Source organism: Chiroxiphia lanceolata, chromosome 7 (assembly GCF_009829145.1).
Source record: "Chiroxiphia lanceolata isolate bChiLan1 chromosome 7, bChiLan1.pri, whole genome shotgun sequence".
Lineage (NCBI taxonomy): Eukaryota > Metazoa > Chordata > Aves > Passeriformes > Pipridae > Chiroxiphia > Chiroxiphia lanceolata.
In genome coordinates this window covers 34,517,089-34,539,079 of record NC_045643.1, presented here as the reverse complement: position 1 = coordinate 34,539,079, position 21,991 = coordinate 34,517,089, and the positions used below count along the sequence as shown (strand labels likewise).

Sequence of the window (21,991 nt, the reverse complement as noted above, 5' to 3'; positions counted from 1 at the left end):
TTGCACTGCTGGTAGTTTGTATGATTCCTCTTTATTGCCTTTTGGCTTTTTCCCTTAAAAACAAACAAGTAATCTACTGTTCCCTGGGGAAGGACAGGTAGTGTTTTTTACATCCAATAAGGAATCCATTCTGGGACACTCATTTTTACTCTGATTTTGATCATAACAACAGCACTTCTCTTCTATGAGCAGTCATTCACTCTGTTCTTGCTACTAAAGCATTATATATGTTATTTGCTACATATACTTAAACCATATTTTATTTATGATATTTTTTTCTAGTGACAGTTCACTTTGTGCCCAGGCAAAGGTGTTTTGGAGACAGAGGAAGATTAGCTGTTTTGCATTAATTATCAGAGCAAACCACGCAGTTTTTTCTCCCCATCTATGCAGGGAGCATCATCCAAGGAATATTTGGATCCCCTTGTTCAAATGTTAGGCAAATCTCTTCTAATGAAAGGTTTAAAATAGTTAAATAAGATGGATCAGGATTTTTCAGTCATTAGAGTAGTTCTTAATACATGACACATCATTTTTTCCTCTGAATACCATAGTGATATGAGTATCCTGGTAAAGACTAAGGGTGAAATAATTAAAAATGGCTGAGTGACCTTGAAAGTCATGTCTTTCTGAGCATCAATAGGGGCTGTGCACACTAATTAGTGTTTTTCAAACTCTACTCTTAATATTTACCAAAGCAGCAAAACTTTCCCTCAATCAGTCAAGGGCAGGACTGGCTAGCCTGTGACTGTTGGCATATTTGCCTTTATCATGATTTTCTTAATATATGGTTTAATTTGCAAAAATACATTTAATATTTTTTAAGGAAAGCTCCTTTGAAAATATTTATTACAGCTCCATTTGAAAACATGCCTATGAATAACAGATTCAATTGCTAGTACTACAGAGTAGCTACTTCTTATCAATGACAGAAATGTGAGAAAAAGGACACAAAAAATATGATTTATTAGACAGGACATTAGTTCAAAGACTGTAAATGCAACTAGTTAAATTTTATCAATCTTGATCATAACCAAATGTTAATTGTAGTATGACATTGAAAAAAATCTTTGTTTTCACTGTATTTAATAAAAAAGCCCTGCAAAGAAGAAATTGGTTAAGGTTTACAGTTATGCACATCTTATTAAAAAAAGAAGAGTGAAATGTCTGACAAATGTCAATATATAGCAAATAGAAAATTTTAACAGCAGTATCTATTTTATTGCTAAGTTATTTCAGAAGTCTCATAGTCAGGAACACTGGAGACTAGACTGGACAAGACACTGAGGTAACAAAAGGCAAAACAATTTTGTGGTAATAAAAAAGGGAAATGGATTAATGTTTTCCATTGTCTTTAGTGGTTTTATGCTTGGTCTGTAAGTTATTGCAGTCAAAAGATGGAAAAAATGCCTTGTTGATATTTGGTTGGGTCTTTCAATATTATTTTATTAAATTATAGTGTGATTACATTTCTATGAGTGTAAAAGTAAATAATTTTAGATAAGGAACTTTAATATATTTGTTCTTTACCTACCCAAAGGTTGATCATGCTGTATTTGTTGACTCTGAAGACAAATAACCTTGTCAAGGGATGCCTAATTGCCGACCAATACCATATGTGCTTGCAGAGATTGAAATATGCACTTGTGTTCATAAAGGTAACTCAAGCCAGAGTCAACTCTCCACACAGAGCCAAATTTTGATTCTCTGGTAGAATTTGCCTGCCTCTAGGGGCTTAGATTACTGCTTGGATAAAGTGCACTGATTCGGTTCCACCAGATGAAACAGAAATTCCAGCTGTGAAGGACTCCTGCAATTCAACAGTTTCCCAACGCAGCTGACTCTGAGCACGAGCTTAGACACTTTCCCCATACAGGGCTCGAGCTTTTACAAGCCACTGATTCTGCTTCAAGTAGAGGTAAAGAAAAGAATGATGGTTTTTTGCTTCCATCATACAGAAGGTGTTGGGAAGATGACTTATAACCAGAGGATTGTGTTGCAATGCTTAGCATGAGTTAAGGCATCCAGGACAGATATAACTTGCTTACAAATTTACTTTAGGTTTGGACATTACTTTATGCTGCTTCTTTTGATCATCCCTGGATTTCAACATGTTTTCACTAGAAACCCAAGCTGGAGAGGAATAGGTAACATTGTGTGAGTAAAAGCATTTTCAGTAAATATTCTTAAAGCATAGTAAGATAATTTTTAATTACACATTCCTCTACATTGCAAGAGTTCCAGCACAAAGCTGGTCCAAAGACCAGCTAGATGCAAATGACATTTTCTCATTTCATTATCTAAGCTAGCTAATAATTTCCTGGAGATTTTAGATGGGCAACAGTCGAGTCATGATCTTTCTTAAGCTTATGGAGGTAAGGAGCAGTTACATTGGGACTGCATGAAAACAAGCAAGTAAGTTAAAGCATGTACATTTACTTACCTTTTCATGGACATCAATTTACTTTAATCTAGACAGTTCTTAAAAGGATTAAGTTAAGGATCACCAGCTTGTACAGGGACAGGCTCTCAAAATGCCATCAGGAAATGGAGATCCTCATCCTTGCTGTAGATTGCAGTATAACATAAGGGCCCTGCTTTCCCACTACAGTGGGTACATACAGGTGGTGTTATTGATATTTTCATACACTAACTTAGTTATTCCCACTCTGACATATTTATTTGGTGTACTTGACTTTTTAAAATATATATTTATATAGTTATGAGGTAGTTACACATAGACTTTAAATCAAATCTTTTTGATCTGATAAAGGTAGATCTCAGTGCCAATATTATCCCACTACTGCCTTTGTGACAACTGGAAGAGTTTCATCAGAAATGAAGAAAAAAACTGCTTTCAAACTTCTACTCTTGCATTGTCAGTAGCTCAGGAACAGTTATCTGAGACAGAAAATTTTATTAAGAAGTCAACTATCATCTTAGATTGAAAATATATTTTATAGTATCCACAGTTTATTTTTTTGGTATAAATATGTTTCGCCATCTCCCACTTACATCGGTTGCAGGTTTTGGATCAAAGGCAATTAGAGAGGTGGTGAGTGAGATGTAAATCCAGACTTGAACCCCCAAAAGAGTTCCCAGGCAAACGTAAACTGAAGTGAACTCCAGGTCCCCAAGACAACCTTTTAAATAGTTTTAATAAGGCACCTGAGGACCAGCTGTTTCCTATGGTCAGGGATGATGCCATCACACCTAAGCTGATTTTATACCCCTGAGCAGGCAGGACCAGGAGAGTCTAGAAATGTCAGTTGAAGGAACATCTGAAGATCATCTACTCCAGCTTGCTTGAAACAGGGTGATGACCAGAAGCAGAAATGACAAAAATGACCAGGATGATCATCAAGACCAGTAACGACCAAGAACAGGGATGATTCTATCCCCTCCTGGTGAGACTGTGCAGAGATTACCAAGAGCAAGCATGCAGACAAGAGAAAAAAAATAAGTTTCCCAGCCTCCTCCCCTGTTATGTTGCAGCTGAGAGCTTAAGCCTCTTGCAATGAGCTAAGTGCAGACTTCATATAAATCACATCTTTCACCCACCAACCAGCTGCATTAAAATTAATAAAAGTGTAAAGAGAAGGTCTTAGATTAATTAGCAATTGAGTATGGACTACACTTTTATGATCTGTAGATATTAGGCAGTTGCAAGAAGATCTCTTTAGTGCATAGCACACAGCCAAAACTGAAGGCATGCATCTATAAATTTCATAAATTTATATTGCACTCTGTGTATATATAGAACTGCTGCTTGCATGTACCACAAACATTACAGCGCTGAACAAAACTGCCTGCTACAAAATTATGGTTTGCAATTTACCTTTCCAGAAAATACTGCTATAAGCAATGTCCAGTTTTCATTCTGGCTCTGTGCTGCCTCTAATTTTCCAGCTCGCTTGAATGAAGCAGAAGAAGGTCAAGTGACTGGTCCAAAGTTCCACAGCTACTCCAATGCTCATTTGGCTACTAGGACTTGCTTAATCCCTTACACCACACAGCATCCTACAGGGAAATTATAGAAGAGGATAATGAGATTGCCAGTCATTTTTCTCTATTAAAAATAGTGAGATTGCCAGTTATTTTGCTCTATCAAAACCTTATACGTAGTGTTTCTTATATTCTAGTTTTAATTCAGAAACCTTCTAGGCTGAGGCTGCTACACAGACTTAAGAAAGCAAATATCACAGAAGTACTTGAAGTAATAGACAGCACCTTACACTTTATCATTATTTTCTTGTCACAGCAATATTTGTTTTGCAGTCTTCCTGATCTGAATTTGTGAAATTGAGTTCTTGACTTGGATGAAGCACTGCAGAAGGGACTTTGAAAGCACTCTGACAAAGAGATGGAGAGCTGGAGTCTGTTCCCACAAAATCAGCAATAAAACTGACTTCAATAAGCACAAGGTGAGGTGGGGAATGACTCGATGCAGTGGCACCCCGCTGGTTGCAGTGACCTGTTTCAGTGGGCTTGAAAGCCAATTTTCGAGGAAGACAGACTCCATCCTGCTTTGCCATCAAACTGAGGTCACACAGAGCCTATGCAGGCTACAGGATCAGACACTGAGAACATCTAAATTTTTTTGTAGGCTGATCACATTTTTCAAGTGCAAACATTGAGGCACTTCGAAAATGAATTGCATATAAGCAATTTAAATAAATTAAGATCTGTAGCTTACTGGTATCTCACTATTTTTTAATGTAATTGATAGCATATCAAATGGATTGCTCTTCTAAGATAGGTGAATTATCAGAGAGATGGCTGTTATCTACTACAAATACTTTTTTTGTTATGAGCTAGGTTTATGAAGGTCAGCCATGCTGTGATGTGAGTGACTGTTGAAAATATTAGAGATTTCTAACCTGTACTGTTCCTGCTATTATTATAAGAATTCTATAAACTGTAATAAATTGTAATGCATACTCAACCTTTCACTTAGTTTTGATGGTGTGTCCCCTCCACTGATACAGCAACTGGAACATGTGGCAAACCAGAAAAGTGAATTTTTTCTGTTCATTGAAGATATAGGGTGAAATGACTGAGAGGTTAAATCCCAGTTTGAGTTACAAGTCAAGTGATACAACGAAAAATTTCACTTTGATGAGTCAGATCTAAGAATGTTGCTGTAACGAAGGATAATTATGATGACAGAAATTAAGGACAGAATTACGATAATTGAAAACTCTGTTGTGGCAGATATTAAAAGACCCTGGAGTTCTGGGGCTGTTAAACATTACCATTAAAATCCTGGTAATTAGAAATACTTAACAAAGGATGGGTGAACATTTAGCAAAACAAAAGCTTAACTATTAGTTTCTGATAATCCTGTTAAATTGCACACTGTATTTATTACATGTTTGAGTCTTCTGTGACTGAGACTGTTTGATGGCATAGGTGGTTTCCAGCATCTAAACCTTCCATCTTAAATCTCTGGAAATAGATTTAGCTACAAAAAAAAACCAAACAAAAGGAGAGAGAAGAAAATACCAGGAAAGCTCTTGTGCTTCAGCCCATTGCTCTAATCAAGCACAGACACGATAAGATATATGAAGGTCTAATTCCCATGAAAGTTTGCTTGTGACCCTGTTCTTTGCACTGTATGACTGAAATGTCTCAGTTCCTGCACAGCTGCCTAAAGTTCATTTCAGGCTGATCTCGTGGCTGTATAATGTGCATTATTCCACTCTCTTTTGTGCATTATTTGGGTGCTTTTTCTCTAAAAGAACTGCTTATATTTTCTATTTTGAGAGATCTTCTTAGTTTACCTATCCTTGGGTTACAGAAAAAGCTGCTTCTGATCACCTGTGTAGAGATCAAGTGCAGGAAAAGGTCATCCAAAAGACCAAGGACATGTAAGATTCAAAGGTAATTTTCATACTGGTGTGTATGGTAAAGCTTGATTAGTTTATGAATTATTTTCAACCACTTGAAAATGAAGTGATTTGGGTCCTGGAACACAAAGAAGAAAGAAATTACTGGGCTATTCTTATTAGAGCCAACTTGGCAGAATTTGCAACTTGACCAGCAAGAAGCTCCCATTATTTTAGGGACAGTATGGGGTCCAACCCTGTAAACCCACAGTCCTGGCAGCCCCAGTGAAGAGGTCATGGTGTCCATAGCAACACACTGCAGTGTGAAGTATTCGTGCACCTTCTCAGCTCCCATCCTGGCACTGCTGGGACACGGACAAACTGTGCGTGACTGATCCTGTTTGTGTCACCACTTTTACCTCCACATTACAAACCTTGTTTCCCCCGCAAAGAGCATCTGCTTTCTGCATGACATGTTTTTAATGTGCTGATTTATCATTGCCAGATACAGGATTTTTATTGCTGAATTTTGAATATTGTATTTAAGGTGCTCTTTTTTTCGATTACAGATGTTTTACATATAAATTGCCTTATATTACAAAAGATATACTCTGTACTTCTTGAGCAGTCTCATTCTCATGTCTCTTACATTTTGATACCTTACTCTGCGTGGCTAAGTGGATGTGAGTGTTGTCTGCTTGGGAGAACTGCAACCCAGGCTACAGCTCTGCAGTAGTAATTCCCCCTTGCTTGGGCATGGGGTGTGGTGTTTGAGGAAAAACACATGTAACAGAGTTTTGAGTTCTGACCACAAATTTCAGCTGTATCTGCACAGTGGGTGGCCCAAAATTCTGAGATTTCGGAGAGCTCCCACTAAGGCCAGAACTGCCAGAGGCTGCAATGCACTGCCAGCTTTGAGCAACCTGGCTGGAGGTGGAGTCACGGAGCTCAGGAAAAACACTGCTGACATGGAGCCATCTCTGTCCTCCCTGGGAAGAGGCAGGGAATAGGAATAACAGCTTGTGGGACCTCTGTGAGGCAGTGCAACTTGAGGAGCACTCATCCCTGGAAGCTGTCAGACCCTAAAGGGTGATGAGAGGATGCTGGCTCCTGTCTCTGGAGCAGCTCGGTGGTGAGCAGGTTTGCAGCCATATGGCAGCAGCCACGCTCTCTGGGAGAGATCAGCTGCTGTTTGCAGCCTGTGACACCAGGGAACTGCCTGTCTGGTGTGCCTCATGTCTCTGCAGTGCCAGGAGAAGAAGGATGCAACAGCAGAGACTGACTGCCCAGAGGGTGGTCAACCTGGCCTTGCCTTCCACCCACACCAAGTCTGGCTGGGATGAGGCCACCACAGACATGAAAAGGGCAGCAGCTCAGTTCATGATGGAACAGTGGAAGAAATAGTCTTCTCAAAAGTATTTTGGCATAGATACATGCCTGTGTTGGACTCTGTTTCACTCTAAGTCATTAAGGGCACCCATGTCAGAAGTTGCTTGGACTCCAAGATCTGGCTAAAGGTGTTTCAATATCCAAGAAACAGGTTTGGTCCTAAACTTTTGTAGATAATATGAAATATTCATAGTAAGTTATTGCTTTCTTAGCACTGTAATATGGAATCACTGAGACTTAAGCAAGTGTGACAAATTTCTGCTCCTGCTGACATCAGAAAAATTACTGGCATCATGTTTCGGACTTTGAGTTCATATAAAGTATTCATGAAGATACATGCCAGCTAACTCAGTACATGGGAGCAGCTCAGAAATTCTGCACTGAAACATGTCTTTCCTCAAATGTCTGGAAAGTTTCCAGGTATTGTGTCAGGCCGCAATTAATTGAATATTATTAACTGAGCAGCCAAATTTCTCAAACTGCCTTTGGATGATCATTTCCAGCTGGTGGCTGACTATGTCATGTTGCAATGGCTGTAACAGTTTCTAAAGTAAGCAAAAAGATCAAGTACAACTTGATGTCTAGAGAGACTCCTAAAAATGCTCTTTCTATTCTCTTTCCACTCTCCAGCTCCCATCCAAAGGCAGAAACACCACCAAACTTTTGATGTGGTTTACTACTCCTTTGTGGGATCCTACTTCATGACAGCCCAAGAGCCAGGAGATGAGATGGTGTTTGCAGGTATGGCCAGAAGAAAGAAAAGGACACAATATAGGTTGCAGAAAAGAGATGGAAGAGATTCAGCAAATATAATGAAATATCTGCTTAGAAGGGGCAGAAACAAAGAAAAATTAAATGTTACAAGAGCTGAAAAAGAAAGGGACAGCTTTTTGCTGGTAAAGAGCATGAGTAATTAGGTTATCCTACATAATCTGTGGAGAAGACTGGAAATTCCAGAAGGAGATAATGACACTACCAGATCATGGCTGGAATGCAGCTTGTAGGAAATTGAAATTTCTGGAAAAGAGATCTTTCAAAGAAATATTTCTTCCTGCTTATGAGAAGAGGATCTTCCTCCTCTCACCAGGATTTTCATCAAGACAATTGTAAGAATGTTTAATTTAATATCTCATAGAATTGTTTGGGTTGGAAAGGACCTTAAAGCTCATCTCATTCCAATGCCCCTACCATGGGCAGGGACACCTTCCACTGCACCAGGTTGCTCAAAACCACATCTGACCTAGCCTTGAACACTTCCAGGGATGGGGCAGCCACAGCTTCTCTGGGCAACCTGTGCCAGGTCCTTCACCACTCTTCACAATAAAGAGTTTTTTCCTAATATCTGATCTAACCCTGCCCTCTGTCATTTTTAAGCCAGTCCCCCTTGTCCTATTGCTACACGCCCTTGAAAAAAGTCCCTCTCCAACCTCCTTGTAAGTCCCCTTTAGGTACTGGAAGGCTGATATCTATCAGTAACATTTATTTCTACACGAAGGAATATCAGGATGCTGCAGAAAATAACCTGTAAGTGCAGTTCTGTGAGCTGTGAAATCCTGAAACAACTTTCCCATAGTTGTTCCATGCAGCCTGGCTGCTTCCCAGGGAGTGCAGAGCAAAGTAGTTGAAATAACACCACCATCTGCTGGGCACCTGGTGAATTCAGGGAATGGAGAGCTCGTTCAGAGATGAAAGTGTGTGTGACTCCCAGCCACTGCTTCTCTGGTACACACTAGAATATGCTTGGTAAGCCCTCGTCATGTAATTCTTCATTATTTCTATTATTATTTCTGACTGATGCTTTTCCAGGCTGCTTTCTGTGTAAGACATAGCTAAATAGATACATAATAAAGAATAAAAAATGTTTGTCTTGCATGTCATAAGAAAGGAAATGGGGAACATTTTTCACAGTATTTCTGTGTGGGGAGCAGCACCAGTAGAGCAGCTGTGGCCTGTAAAAGATATATTAATTTAAGTCCCATTAGGATTGATATTATTTGCTCTTACAGATCTGTTGCTAGGTCTCATGCAGCTGCACCCATCAAGTCTGAAAAGCAGAAACCTAGAAATAACAACATCCATGGACAGGTTGAGGTGCATGCCATGGCCAGATGTGAAGAGCAGCATGTCACAAAGACCCAGAAATGATTCTTGCAGCAAGTATAAATGCTGCAGAATTTCTTGCTGTTGGATGTGTTAGACTTACTGTAGCCTCCATCCGAGCCTATTTCTGGTACAAATGTTTTCCAGTGATGATTAGAGGTATCTGTGACACACAGGTGGTATTCTGCAAAAAAAGAGCTGGAAAGCCACAAGCCTACCAGCTCAGCTGACGTGGGTGAGGCACATCATCTTCTATAGCCTGAGGCACAAACAAGGATGATGTGGCTGGTATTGCATGAAGCATTTCCCCTGCCCTGCCAAATGACCAAAGACCTGCTAACAGTTGGTTCAGTAGAGAAATGGCTTTCACGGGAGCCAAAAAAAAGGCTAAAATGTGTCTGTTAATGTGGTGAGACAATCTGCTGGGGTCCCTGAAACGAAGATGAGTGACAGCTCTCGTGTGGAAAGACAGTTGAGATTTTCTCCTCCTGCAGAGGAAAAATTGCTGGAGTTATGTGAGACCTGCCCCCCACTCCATCAGCACTTCGAGTTTTTACAAACTTATAAAAGCTGTTAACACCTCCTGCCATTTCAGACTTCCATAGGGGGAAAGAAAAATAGGATGAAGTCGTTCAACTTCCTCACGCTCCTGCTTGGTGCTCCTGAAATTTAAAATGCTTTCCTTTTCAGGGAGAGATACCCAGAGGAGACACAATCTGCTACCTGAGCTGCAAAGGTTTGCCTGGAGGCAGGACAGTGTAACACTGCAGGGTGAGGATCCTGAGGCTGGATGAAGAACTCGGTCATTCTGTTACGGGATATCCTCAGCCTTACTGCAAGGCTGAGGCTAAGCAGAAACTTAGAACAAGGCCTATAGTGATATGGGTATGGCACAGCATCCCTGCTGTGAGCCCTGTCAGAGCTCCCTCCTGTAAAAATCCCTGCAACAAAATGCTCACTGGAGATATTTAAGTTTGGATTTTGTTGTTTTGTTTTTTTGGTTTTGGGTTTTTTTTTTCTATGTGGCTTTTAGATTAGATTCTGTTTTGTGCTAGTGTGTATTTCTACAGCTGAATGGTGGTAAATCCCTACCCTCAAAAATCTATCTTTCCCCTTAGAAAAACACCCCAAAAAAATCTTTCCTTCTAATATATTTATTCCCTTATATTTACTTATAAATGGAAATTAATAGCATCACATAGCCAAGGTGCAACTTTTCCATCAGAAGCAGGAGCATCAGTAGTAGGTCCTGTGCATTTATAATGATTAAATATCAGTGGTGTCTGTCACACATGAATGAAGCTGTACCAGGAGCTGACTGTCTTTTACAGAAAGAACTTGGCTGACAATTTTTTCTGTGTTTTTTTTAAACCTGTTACCTATCCTCAAGCTATCCTCTGGTTTATACCAAGGTATCACTATTGTCCATGAGACGTACTTGCTTCAGTTTCTAATATGATGCATAGTCAGCAAGCCTGTATGAAATTTATACCTTCATCAGAACTATCAAGGAATTATTTTCAATAGGACAACTGAGAGCAATCACACTACTTAATATCATAATGTCAAATGACAGATTATTGTAATATTGCCAAAATATTTATCAAATAAAGTAGGGAGAGGATATTTTCAGTTCAGCTGTGGAATGACCACATCTGAACAACTGGGATCCTGTGAGTATTTTTGACCTGAATGACCTTCAGGCTGTGATGACTCTGCATATGATATGTGCATGTAAAGAAGGGTGTTACTTCTCCTGCTGCTGCTTCAAAGAGCATCATGTGGAGGAAGGAAACATATTTAAATGCAGAATTACAATTGGGTCATCTGAAATAGTTCTCTGTGCTTTGCAGTTGCTTTCTTGAAAATATCAAGTACCAGACTCTTTTTGCAAATTTTTCTTCAACAGTTTTTTTGATTTAAAGTATCCTGTTTACTTTGAAGTGTCGATTTAGCTGTGTCATGCTATGTATTATCATCAAGGCAAGCTGCTTTAGTTAACCCAGGAAATTATTTTTTTCTGGGAATACAAACACTAATAAAGCTATTGGTGCAATAAATTATTTTCTTTTGTATGGAGATCAAGTAATTCAGTGCTTACTTCAGGAAAGACAATACAACATATATAGTGAGTCCATTAACAGCAACAACAAATCTTTTCTGGCTCTAGAGGAAGAATTAATTATTTATAAGTTTCTCATTAACTTTTTACCTACTGTTAACAGTAGGTTTTTAAAAGAATTCCTTTCTGTCTGTGATCAAAGTTTTCAACGAGCCCATTTACAAGCAGCATATTTAGCCATTTTTAATTATTTGCAGTCTGTCACAAAATGACATTAGCAATTTGTAAGCACTGCTGAAATGCTGCAGGTTTTCCAGAAATTCCTGACAAGTCTTTTTGAGAGGCCAATGTTTTCATTCGCTGCCCTTGGATCTTGTCTTCACCTTACAAAATGATAGCAAATCTCCTGAGAGACCTGAAGATGACTATTCACTCAGTCATGGATCTGGTGGCCATGAACTTCCCTGGAGTTGTATCTCTGCCTTAACACACCTTGGTAGCACTACTATTGGGATCTAGGCCAACAGAAAATGGGTTCATATTGCTATTTTAGGGGGGAAAAAAAATCACAATATTTTTTCCAGCTAAACCTGGACTCAGTTTTGGTAGGACAGTCTCAGAAAACTTGATATAAAATGGTCTTCATATTTTGTCTGAAGATCTTATAGAATCAGTAAAATTCTCAATAATTTCAACAGGAATATGTTAAAAACTGGATTATCTTCTGGTAACACTTTGACTAAACGAGATCTTAAAACACAGAGAAAGTCAGAACTTATCCAAAGATATTTCTATTTATTCTTTGACTGACTGAACTACTTAGACTTTATGTCTCTGTGAGCTTGTGAAACCAAGTTTTTACTAATTTATTGACCTTCCAAGCAATTTAAATAAATTTAAAAAAACCCAAACAAGCAAGCAAACAAACAAAAACCACCCCAAAAAACAATAGAGAAGGTCAATATAATGGGAATTAGATTCTCAGATTTCTTGATTCACACTACAAAATGGACCATGCTTTCCCAAACTGGCTGTTGAGATACCTTTGCATCACTGATGTGCCTTATTCCCCATTTGCTCATCCCCAGCACCTGGCACCTGGCTCTCTAGGGCCACGATCCTCAGTCAGGGGCAGTAATGTGGGGTTTTATCCAAAGGCTGAAAATGTGGCTCATGCAGCAGTTCCTGCACCATGAAACAGTTGATTTCTGCTCTGTGACCCACTCTGAACTTGAGAGACGGATTTGTGATGTGACAAGCCAGGCTGTTCATTTCATCAGGCATTGCCCAGCACCAGCTGCTTCTGAGGAAAGTTCAGCAAACTTGATAATGAGCACTGGGGGAATAACAGAAGTTTCATCTTCAGCTGAACAGTAGCTGGCTCACATCTTAAATATTTCATGTCCATTTTACATTCAAAAACGCCGTAAGAGGTTTGTGTAAGCCCTTGGTTTTCAGATTGGTATTTAGCCTGCATTAAACACACATAGCAAATTCAACGCTGTGTAATGTTATTGAATATCACAGATTTAAGATTTATTACCAAAGGAAATTACACTGAAAGAATTTATTGGAAACAAAACAAAACCCGTGACTTGGTGATGGATGACTTTGTTCTCCAGTCTTAGACCAATTATTTAACAAAGCATTTGGTACATTTGACTTTAGGCCAAACAACGATGTAAGTTTGACATTTTCTAGAATATTTTAAAAAATGGACAATTTGCAATACATAAGTGAGCCTACGAAAGAGCAAAACACATTTAGACAGAGTTATAAAATCAGATACCTTGATAACTTAGCCAGTGGTATTTAGTCATAATTTAACCATTGGTATTGAGTCAGTTCTACTAAGTGTATAACAAAATACTGTAACAAAATGAATCATAAATTCCATGTCCCTTAATGCTACTTATTGAGTTAACTCTTCAGCGAGATGCCATTACCTGCAGTGATTACATACTCAGAGCATGGAAGTCAGAAGCAAATCTGGCAGGTGCAAACATCTGCTTCTTTATTTATAGCTGCAGAGAAAAAGTGTCCAGTAACGCAGCGTGCTTCAACTTGGACCAGAATTTTATAAAGCTCTGGGCATGTGGGGGGAAAAAAGCTTCCCTTCTTCCTGTGCCATTTTCTGAGAACTTATTGAACTTCATCCAGATTTTCTACCTGGCTAGATAAAGGGTTTGGCCAAGTTTTTGAAAGCATTGTGAATGCTGAAAAGAGATTTGCAGACCATCATTTTAGGTTATTAAATAATATTAGTCTAATAGTATGTGCTAATAGAAAACACTGGTCTGAGTGTTTTATTGTGGGTAACATACACAGAGCAGGTCTGTCTTATTGGCATTGTGAGATAATTCTGAAAATGTGCTTTGTGCTGTTCTGGCACCAAACTTGAACTGAAAGGGTCTGGGCAGCCCCATCAGACCACTCAGACAAAGATGAGGGGAAGAGTTAGTAGGGATAAACCAACAAATATCACCTTTTCCACATGGCTATTAGAGAAATAGCTGCTTTAATGGGCTTTCAACCATTAAAAGGTAGAATTAGAAGCTGAATTAGACTATTCAATTAACAGGCAGTCAGCTGTGTAAAACCTATCATGTGACACTGATGCTCTGAAATCCAAACAGGTAAATGTTATTAAAGTCCCTAATAATAGAGTAAAAATGTTTTTTTCTTGGGTTTATATAAATAAATAACATAACACTTTTTGCTGTAATAGACCACTAATTTCATGCACCTGCACTGTAGTGGTTTGAGCCACAATAAAAATTAAACTATAACCAGAAATGCTATCTCTGCAGCATTTGTATTATTTTCATGAACTTTCAGAAGCAGCAACTGCAGAATTTTTTGGCGGTTAATAGCAAATCTCATGTTACCAGTAAAACTGAAAGGGTAAAAAAGCAACTGGAGAAGAGAACAGTGGGAATAACTGGCTGTAGGCAAGATCTGAATTTTATGAATATTAGAAGCTCAGGGCCATTGTACTGAAGGTGAAATGACCCTTAAAAAGGTGGTTATAAACAGCTAATCCAGAATGAGGTCATAAAAATGTCAAAATGGACAACAACAGAAAAGTTGGGCAAAAATAAAGGAATAATTCAAAATATTGCTTGAGGGAGGTCTGTGTATAGTGTGAGACAGCAGCACAATTATTTAAGAGCAGCCCATTATCTACTGCCCAGAAAGTCACAGGGGTTTGTTGTAATGTAGAGTTATGATTCCAATTTATGTGACATTTGGAATGATTACTTACCTTGGTGAAAAAAACCCTCATGAAATAAAATCTATTCTAGAACCTTCATTCCCTCTAAATTGTTACTGGTCTATAACAATAAATATTATTCCATTAATTTTACATTACTATGGTTTCCAAGACAGTGGAATTAGATGAGATCTCTTCACAAGAGATGAATTTAAGAGACAACTGTTATTTATAAGAGCTGAAATAATGTGTTTGGAGTGCTTCTGTTTTTATTTAACACCTGCTTTTCCCTCCACACAATTTTCTTCAGAAAAATTCAGTAATGAATTGATTTTTACCCATTTCAAAAGATGAAAACCTGGAATTTGCAGGATGTGTGGTTGAGAATACTGAACAGAGGAAACTCGGTGGAAAATAAATTATTGGGCTGGCTATAAATTGACCCTTAGCTCCCATGAGGCCTTTCTGAGCTCTGTTGGAAACTTGCTTTTCCTGTGGGGAGATGTGTATAAATCAGATTAACTTCACTGAGAGCAATGGAGTAAACATATCTGAGGGAACACAGCACTGTACTATCAACATTTCTCTAGTTTCTGGTATTTTCAAGATGGCCACTTAGAGGTTTATGACAGTATTAGCAGTAAAAAAGCAGAGATTCTGAAAATGGTATCTGTAAGAGGTGGAGGAGAGTCTTCCATCCATGGCTGGATTATGCTGCTTATGACCTGTATTTCAGCAGCTCCTGTTCTACCTTCCAAGGCAACACTAACCACCAACTCATATATTCCCCACACATCTTTTCTAATATGAAGAGTTTATAATTGTTGGTGAATATAGGAAATGAAAGCTTATGAGACATACCACTGCCCTTTTCTTCTTAAAATTAATATATTCTGTAAAATCCCTAAAGGAGCTTTAGAAAAAAGCAAAAGAGAAAAGCAGGGAGTAGCATGTCCCTGTGGATGATACTTGAGGTGCCTTGACTGATTTATAGGCCTGGAAAATATTTGCAATGCCCATATTATACTAGTTCTGGGGATAAAGAGAGGATTTAATTCACTAGTGCTATCAATCTGTTACCTTTCAACGCAGTAAATTCACTAAATTCAGTAAAAAAAGCAATTCAGCTTCATGTAGTTGTTGTTATAATATATCATTTATCATTTACTGTATGTAAGTACCAATAGCACAAACATTTAAAATCATCAAAAGAACTATAAAGAGATGAAAGAAAAATGTTTCAGAATAAATCTGTCTTTCCCAAAGCAATCTACTCTCTGATAAGGTTATAGACTGAAATGTATGTCGCTGTGAGCTTGACATAAAATTCTTATTTGTAATTGCAAATGTTTTAACAAAATTGTTAAACCCCATTTCCTATTTGTGTATGACACAAGCAGGAAGATAAGGGGGAATCTTAAAACTACATTTATATGCCCTGGTCTCCGCTACAGTGATGCAGTAAGGTTTCTCCAGGAGATTTCTCAGAGATCCCAAGGTTATATATTATGGTGAGCATCCTGTGGAGGAATCTAACTGTCCTAAATGTGCTTAGATGTCTGTCTCTTAAAGTGAGCTAATCTGATAGTGATGAATATTCCCATTTGTACTTAGATTAACCTGTCATCTCTGAAAAGAAATACTATTTGCAATATTTTTCTTTCTTGAATGAATGTAGAAAGGTAATTGAATCAAATTAAGGGAATGATCTACATTGTAATAATCACATTTTGCTGCCACTTATTTTCATACACACACTAGTTACCCATATATCTTTAATATTTTTATACCATTTATATCGTATGTTCAGTACAGCTCTGATACTTTTATTTACCCCTAGCACCCCTTGCCTGTTCAGCAGTCTAAAAGCCTTGAAGGGGCAACATCTGTGTTGAAGAAGTAGAGGCAAATACCAGGTCTGCTTGAGAGGAGCCCTGCCAAGGCCACTTGCAGAAATCAAGCTCTCTTTGAACACAACATCTGCTTTCACAGACTCCCTTACCAGATCAAATTGTAACGGCCAAGATGGAAAAGGAGGATGAAAGAAGAGATGACAGATATGTGCATAATCATTTTTAATGCTGGTTGTAGGCTGGTTTTAATCCAAGCCAAATTCACACCTTTTGTTTACTAAACCTCGTGGTTCTGCTCTGATTCTCATTATTACTCCTGGCTGGGACATCTAGGAGGGGATTGACACTTCTGGATTCCCTTTATGGTTTTGATTTCTTCAAAAAGAAAGGCTTCTGGAAAAGGCTGAGTGAAATGGTTCAAGGTAGGAGCAACACCTTTCCACTTCATGCCTTTCCACTGCTAATACTGATGAAAAACTCCTGTGGAATGCCTTTCTGCTGCCATTTCAAAGGAAACTCTTTCCTAAATGGAAAATTCACTCAATGAGAAAATTCAGTCTGCAAATTTCCTGAGTAATAGCGATTTTTTGTATTGCTGTTATTTGTCCATTATCAAGGCTATGAGTAGCCATTTCTCTTACTATACATTTTTAGTATTGAGCCAAGATAAGTCAAGACTTAGGGAGAAGAGACAAAGAAGTGTTTAAAAAATACTTCCATAGTTATTAATATTAATTTTGCAGAAGAACAATCAAAATGTAGTTTGTTTGTTTAATTGTGTATCCATTTCACTTAAGTTGCACAATAAATGACATTTGAAGAGGATGAAGCAATTCTTTGTAGAAGGAACTCAGGCAATCAGAGCAGCTCACAAAAGTGAAATAAATACTGAGCTGATCTAGGAACACACATTAAAAAAAAATAAAGAAAGATTTCTAAAATATGTATCTTTTACTGATTTTGTGGAAACCATACAATTTTCTGCAAATGGATTCTGATGAGAACTCCCCAGTCAGTTCCAATATTCACAGTTTATACATGGGTGTCCTCTTTTTATGAATATTTGGTAATTGCAAATCTCTTCGCATAGAATAATCATTTTTGGTTTTGAGCTGTTGAGCAACAACCATTCACTTAGATTTGTCTTGGAGCACTCTGGAGCAGAGGTGAATTGCAATGTGATTTACTTCAACATCTCCGCAATAATTTGGTGCTTTCCAGTAAATAAGGAACTCATATGAAGAATTCACACATCTCACATGACTGTGCCCTCGCACACACGAGTTCACAGGGTGCTTGGCTCACATATAACTCACCTGCCCTGGCAGAAGATTCCATCCAAGAAGGGCACTGATGGTGCACGATGCACATTTAATAAGGGAATGTTGTGCCCAGTTAAAGGTCAGGTGGTCAGAGCAGCATTCACGGCAAAACAGTGAAGAAACAAAACAGAGGTTCATGGCCCTGCACACCCAGAGCTGTGGGTGCACCATGTCAGGTCAGGGGTCACATCCAGCCTTGATCCATGCCAAGGGGCAGTGTGGTTACAGAGAGCTTATTTAATGCCTTTAATAGGTTCACTTATGCTGTGTTAGAGTCCAAGCACTAGTGCTCTTGCTAGCCTTAAAAAACGGTGATGATCATTAGGTTTCGTCATTTTATCTCTGGTTTAGAGTTTGAAATCCCATAGTTTGGCTCACTGGGTAATGAGGAATAACGCTCTGAAAGCCATCAGAGTTCTCCCTTCCACAAAGGAGTTAGAAACTAAAAGATCAACACACCAAATGAACTAATGTAGAAATCATTCTCTATACTCCCCAAGCTCTGAAAAGGGGATATATTTATGAGTAATGAATTATTACTCTAAAAACCATAACTAGTCCTCTCTTAAATGAAGAGCTTGGTCCAGTAAATTATATGTACAACTTGTCTTATTTTCTGAAGAGCCAGAAATGCTGTGTTCTGTACATGAGAACACAAAAGAGAGGAAACACAATTTCCAGTTGCTGCGTGACCACTGATTATTTCCCTAAAGTGGGCATAAGCTGAGATGAAGTTCTTTCTGTCCAATGTAACTCACCTGGGCAGTCTTGAAATAAGTAAAGACCAATTTTTTGGACTAACAGGGTGTGTGAATACCGTACTTTTGTTATGCCAAATGTGTTTGGCATCTCTCTAAAATATATTGACAGAGATGACAAAAAGAAATAAAAGCCAACAGTAGAGAGAGAGGACCCCAGACCTGAACCCCTTCTCATTCTTTTTGGGAAAACACTTTGGTGTGAGGAGTTCTTACTGGATGTTGCTGGGTCTCAGTTAAATCCAAGCAACTTTTCACTTGCTTGGCAGTTGCAGAAAGGATTGGAAGTCAGTGGACACAGCTAGTCCATACCAACAGAGAAGGGACTGCCCTAGGAGCACAGTGAGTTCATTTCTTGTCACTGGGCTTGGCAGGTATTTTCAGTCAGATAAAAAAAAGCAAACAAAAATAGATAGAGGAGGGATTTAGCATGTGAAAATATGTGAATTCAGACTTGTGAAAAAAAATAATTTATACTATTCAGTGAAGATATCTTTTCCCTCTGAAGGACTCTGTCCTATCAGGAAAGTGTATGTACAGGCAGGGTCATGCTCTCCCTGTCACCCATGAATAACAAATCTCTGCCTAGAAAGCCATCCCAGGGGACAGCCTCATACTAAGGGTATTCCTCATAGGAAGCAGAAGGAAATGCTGGCTCAAGTGCAAAAGCAAAGTGCCAGCCACACTCAATTTTTGAGAAGCAAAACATGGAATGCCCCTCTCCTTTCTTTCCTGGGGTGCTCAGGTAGACAGACACTTCCACATGACCTTCAGAAATACATGAGTGGTGGGATTCATCTTTCAAAATTCCACTATAACCCAGGCCTTCTGTGTGCAACTCTCCTACACTGACTTGGGAGCCTGAGAATTTTTCATGCTTGGAACAAAGTCCCATCTTTGGGGACCTTTAAGGTATTTGCAATTTTATCATTATGTTTTTATTCAGTCCCATCCTGAGGTTTAGTTCTGCATCTGAAGGAAAAAGCAAATATTATTGTTCTTAATACTCTTCCTACAGCCTTCCTCCTGCCTCTGCTTATCTCCCTGTGCTGCCCTGTCCCCTCCATCTGAGCCAGCCCAGCTCCTCCAGCCCATCCCCAGCACCAACTCTCCCAGTGGGATATTTCAGGCAAACTGTGTGTCTTTCTCATAAAGTGAAGACAACTGAATATCTACATGTGTATCCATCAGACAATTTATGGTCAAGCCTGAAATGCTGCTGCCAGCTTCCAGCTGTGACTTTTGGCTTGTTTTAACTCCCTGTCTCCATCCCTACCACTGAAAATTAATTTAATACTAGAAGGACTTGGTGCTGGGGCCTCAGTGCTGTGCTGGGTTTTTGTACAGACAGTAAAGGGAATCGTTTCAAGTGTTCACTCCCCACATTTGACTACACCCATTTTCTGAGGAGTTTCAGGTTCTCCTCTTCTTCGGGTTAATGGTGTGGAAATTGTGACAGTATTTTCCAATATTTTTATGCAGGTTCTCCATGAGTTTAGTTTCACACTATTTTTTAGAACGATGTTTGGGAGGAGGGAGAAGGTGGGGTTCACTATTTTTTCTGACTTCTGTGAGGGCTTTCCTTGGGGTGGGAGAATGGGAATTAGAGAGTTGTCTGACCTCATTGTCTGACCTGGCACTGTTTGTCTTCCCAAAATGAAAGGAGTCATATCCAACCGAGAGAAATTTCTTAGTTGAGACAATGGGAAGCTTCATTTCATCTTTAGCATGTCCAAAGGCTCTCCCTGATTAAAACCTGCTTAAGGAGAAAACAGGTAAGGGGATAAACAGTTCTACAAAACTGTCCCTTTTCTCCTTTTGCCCTGAATACCTACTATTTACATTTTTTTGCCTGAATACTTTTGCTTTCTATATACAAAAGACCCCCAAAGACTGAATTGTTTGTGGAAAGCTCTCTTTGCTGTAAATTGGTTTTGGCTGACAATATTTTGGCAAGGACAAATCTCAATCCTCAACAGATTTCAGAGCTATGCCTTTTAGGCGAAAATTTAGTGTCAAAAGAAGTTGGACCCCTATCACTGTGTAGAAACTACCACAAATACATTCAAGCATTAGCTGAGAAAGCCATAGAAAAATAGAAATTGGGTGCTGATAAAAACAAAATTATTTTTTTCATTGGATATGCTTGTACTCAAGAAATGGACAGGCATGTCTTATGAAAAAAAAGTCAGAAACATTGGATTCTTAATGATCTTGAGAGAATACAGTCTAAACATCAGTAAAATCAGTGGAAGGACTCACAGAGGCTCCCAAAGGGCTACAAGTCAGGCCTATGAGGTGGCTGATCCAATGAGACTGACTGATTACAGATTTTGCAACTCCAAAATCTATAATCAAAACTAAGAAAAAAGTTTTAGAAGTTTCTTCTTAAATAGCCTATATTTCCCTCAAGGAATCCAGTGGTAAAACTCCTCGAGGGATGTAGTTAAGCCAAATGAACAGCATTTTAAACTCCTTGGCTGTACTGCAAAATCATTTTAATGGCTTTGTGCATGCTTTTCCATGAAATGGCTCCTCACAGTGATTTGTGTGGAATGTTTACAGTCTTGGGTATTACTCTTATCAGATAATTCACAATATCCTCACTTAAACAAGCAGACACAATCAAACTTGACAAGTCAAAGAAAGGAGTGCTGGCAGATGTGGAAAACACTGAACAGTGGGTGGAGATGTAAAATTTTCTAAATAAAACACCATGAATATCAGAGTATAGGATGTGATTTGATAGCAGATTCCTCAGGTTGGGCATTAAGATGGTATTATGCATTGTCGTACAATAAACTGTTCACACTGACTGGAAGAAGCACAAAGGACCCATGTGGCAGTAACAGAGCATTTTGCAATGAGACCAAACTTTAGAAAAATGTGGTTGGGCAACACGAGTGATGGAATTCTTCCCCTGCATTTTGCTTTTGTGTTTTGTTCTGTTACTATCTCTGGTGAGACGACGCTCTGAAATGCACATCTCGTTTTTCGGGATCCTCGCACATAAACATGATGCCAGATATGACTGCAATAATCTGGAGTTAGTGCTGCCTGCTTTAAGATCCTGGCAAGCAAGCACGTTCTACAACCCTAATTTCTGCAGGATCCCCTCCCACCCCTGAGGTACAGGCTGTCCTCACCCCCCGTGTGTGCGGGTGTGTTACCGGGTGCGTAAATCCCGGCAGCTGCAGCCGGAGCAGCTGCAGGGACACATGGGCTCTGTTTGTGTGTGGGAGGGGGTGAGTGTGGTTTCTGTGTGGCTGGAGGGCTTCCCTCTTGGAAATTCTGGGATTAATGACACATTAAACCCTCTCCAAGAGAGTGGATTGAACAGAGCAAAAGAAAGAAAAAAAAAAAAAGAATTGAAACAGGCAGGCAGGCTGATGGGCTTTTCCTGCAAAGTTGAAAGTTAACTTACAAGCAACTGCAGATGCATGGATAAAACCTACCTTGGACACT

At 39.0% G+C, this 21,991-nt stretch overlaps 1 long non-coding RNA gene across 2 annotated transcripts; it reads left to right on the top strand.

Annotated features, from left to right (window-relative positions):
• Positions 1–2,263: 2,263 nt before the first annotated feature.
• On the top strand, positions 2,264–8,274 carry LOC116789820. 2 transcript variants are annotated; one of them, XR_004358165.1, is made up of 3 exons: positions 2,264–2,415; positions 4,262–5,883; positions 7,848–8,274. It is a non-coding gene; the product is annotated as an uncharacterized LOC116789820 (long non-coding RNA). The 2 variants fall into 2 exon arrangements; XR_004358164.1 differs by lacking the exon at positions 7,848–8,274 and having other exon boundaries at positions 2,267–2,415; positions 4,279–4,940.
• Positions 8,275–21,991: the final 13,717 nt, after the last annotated feature.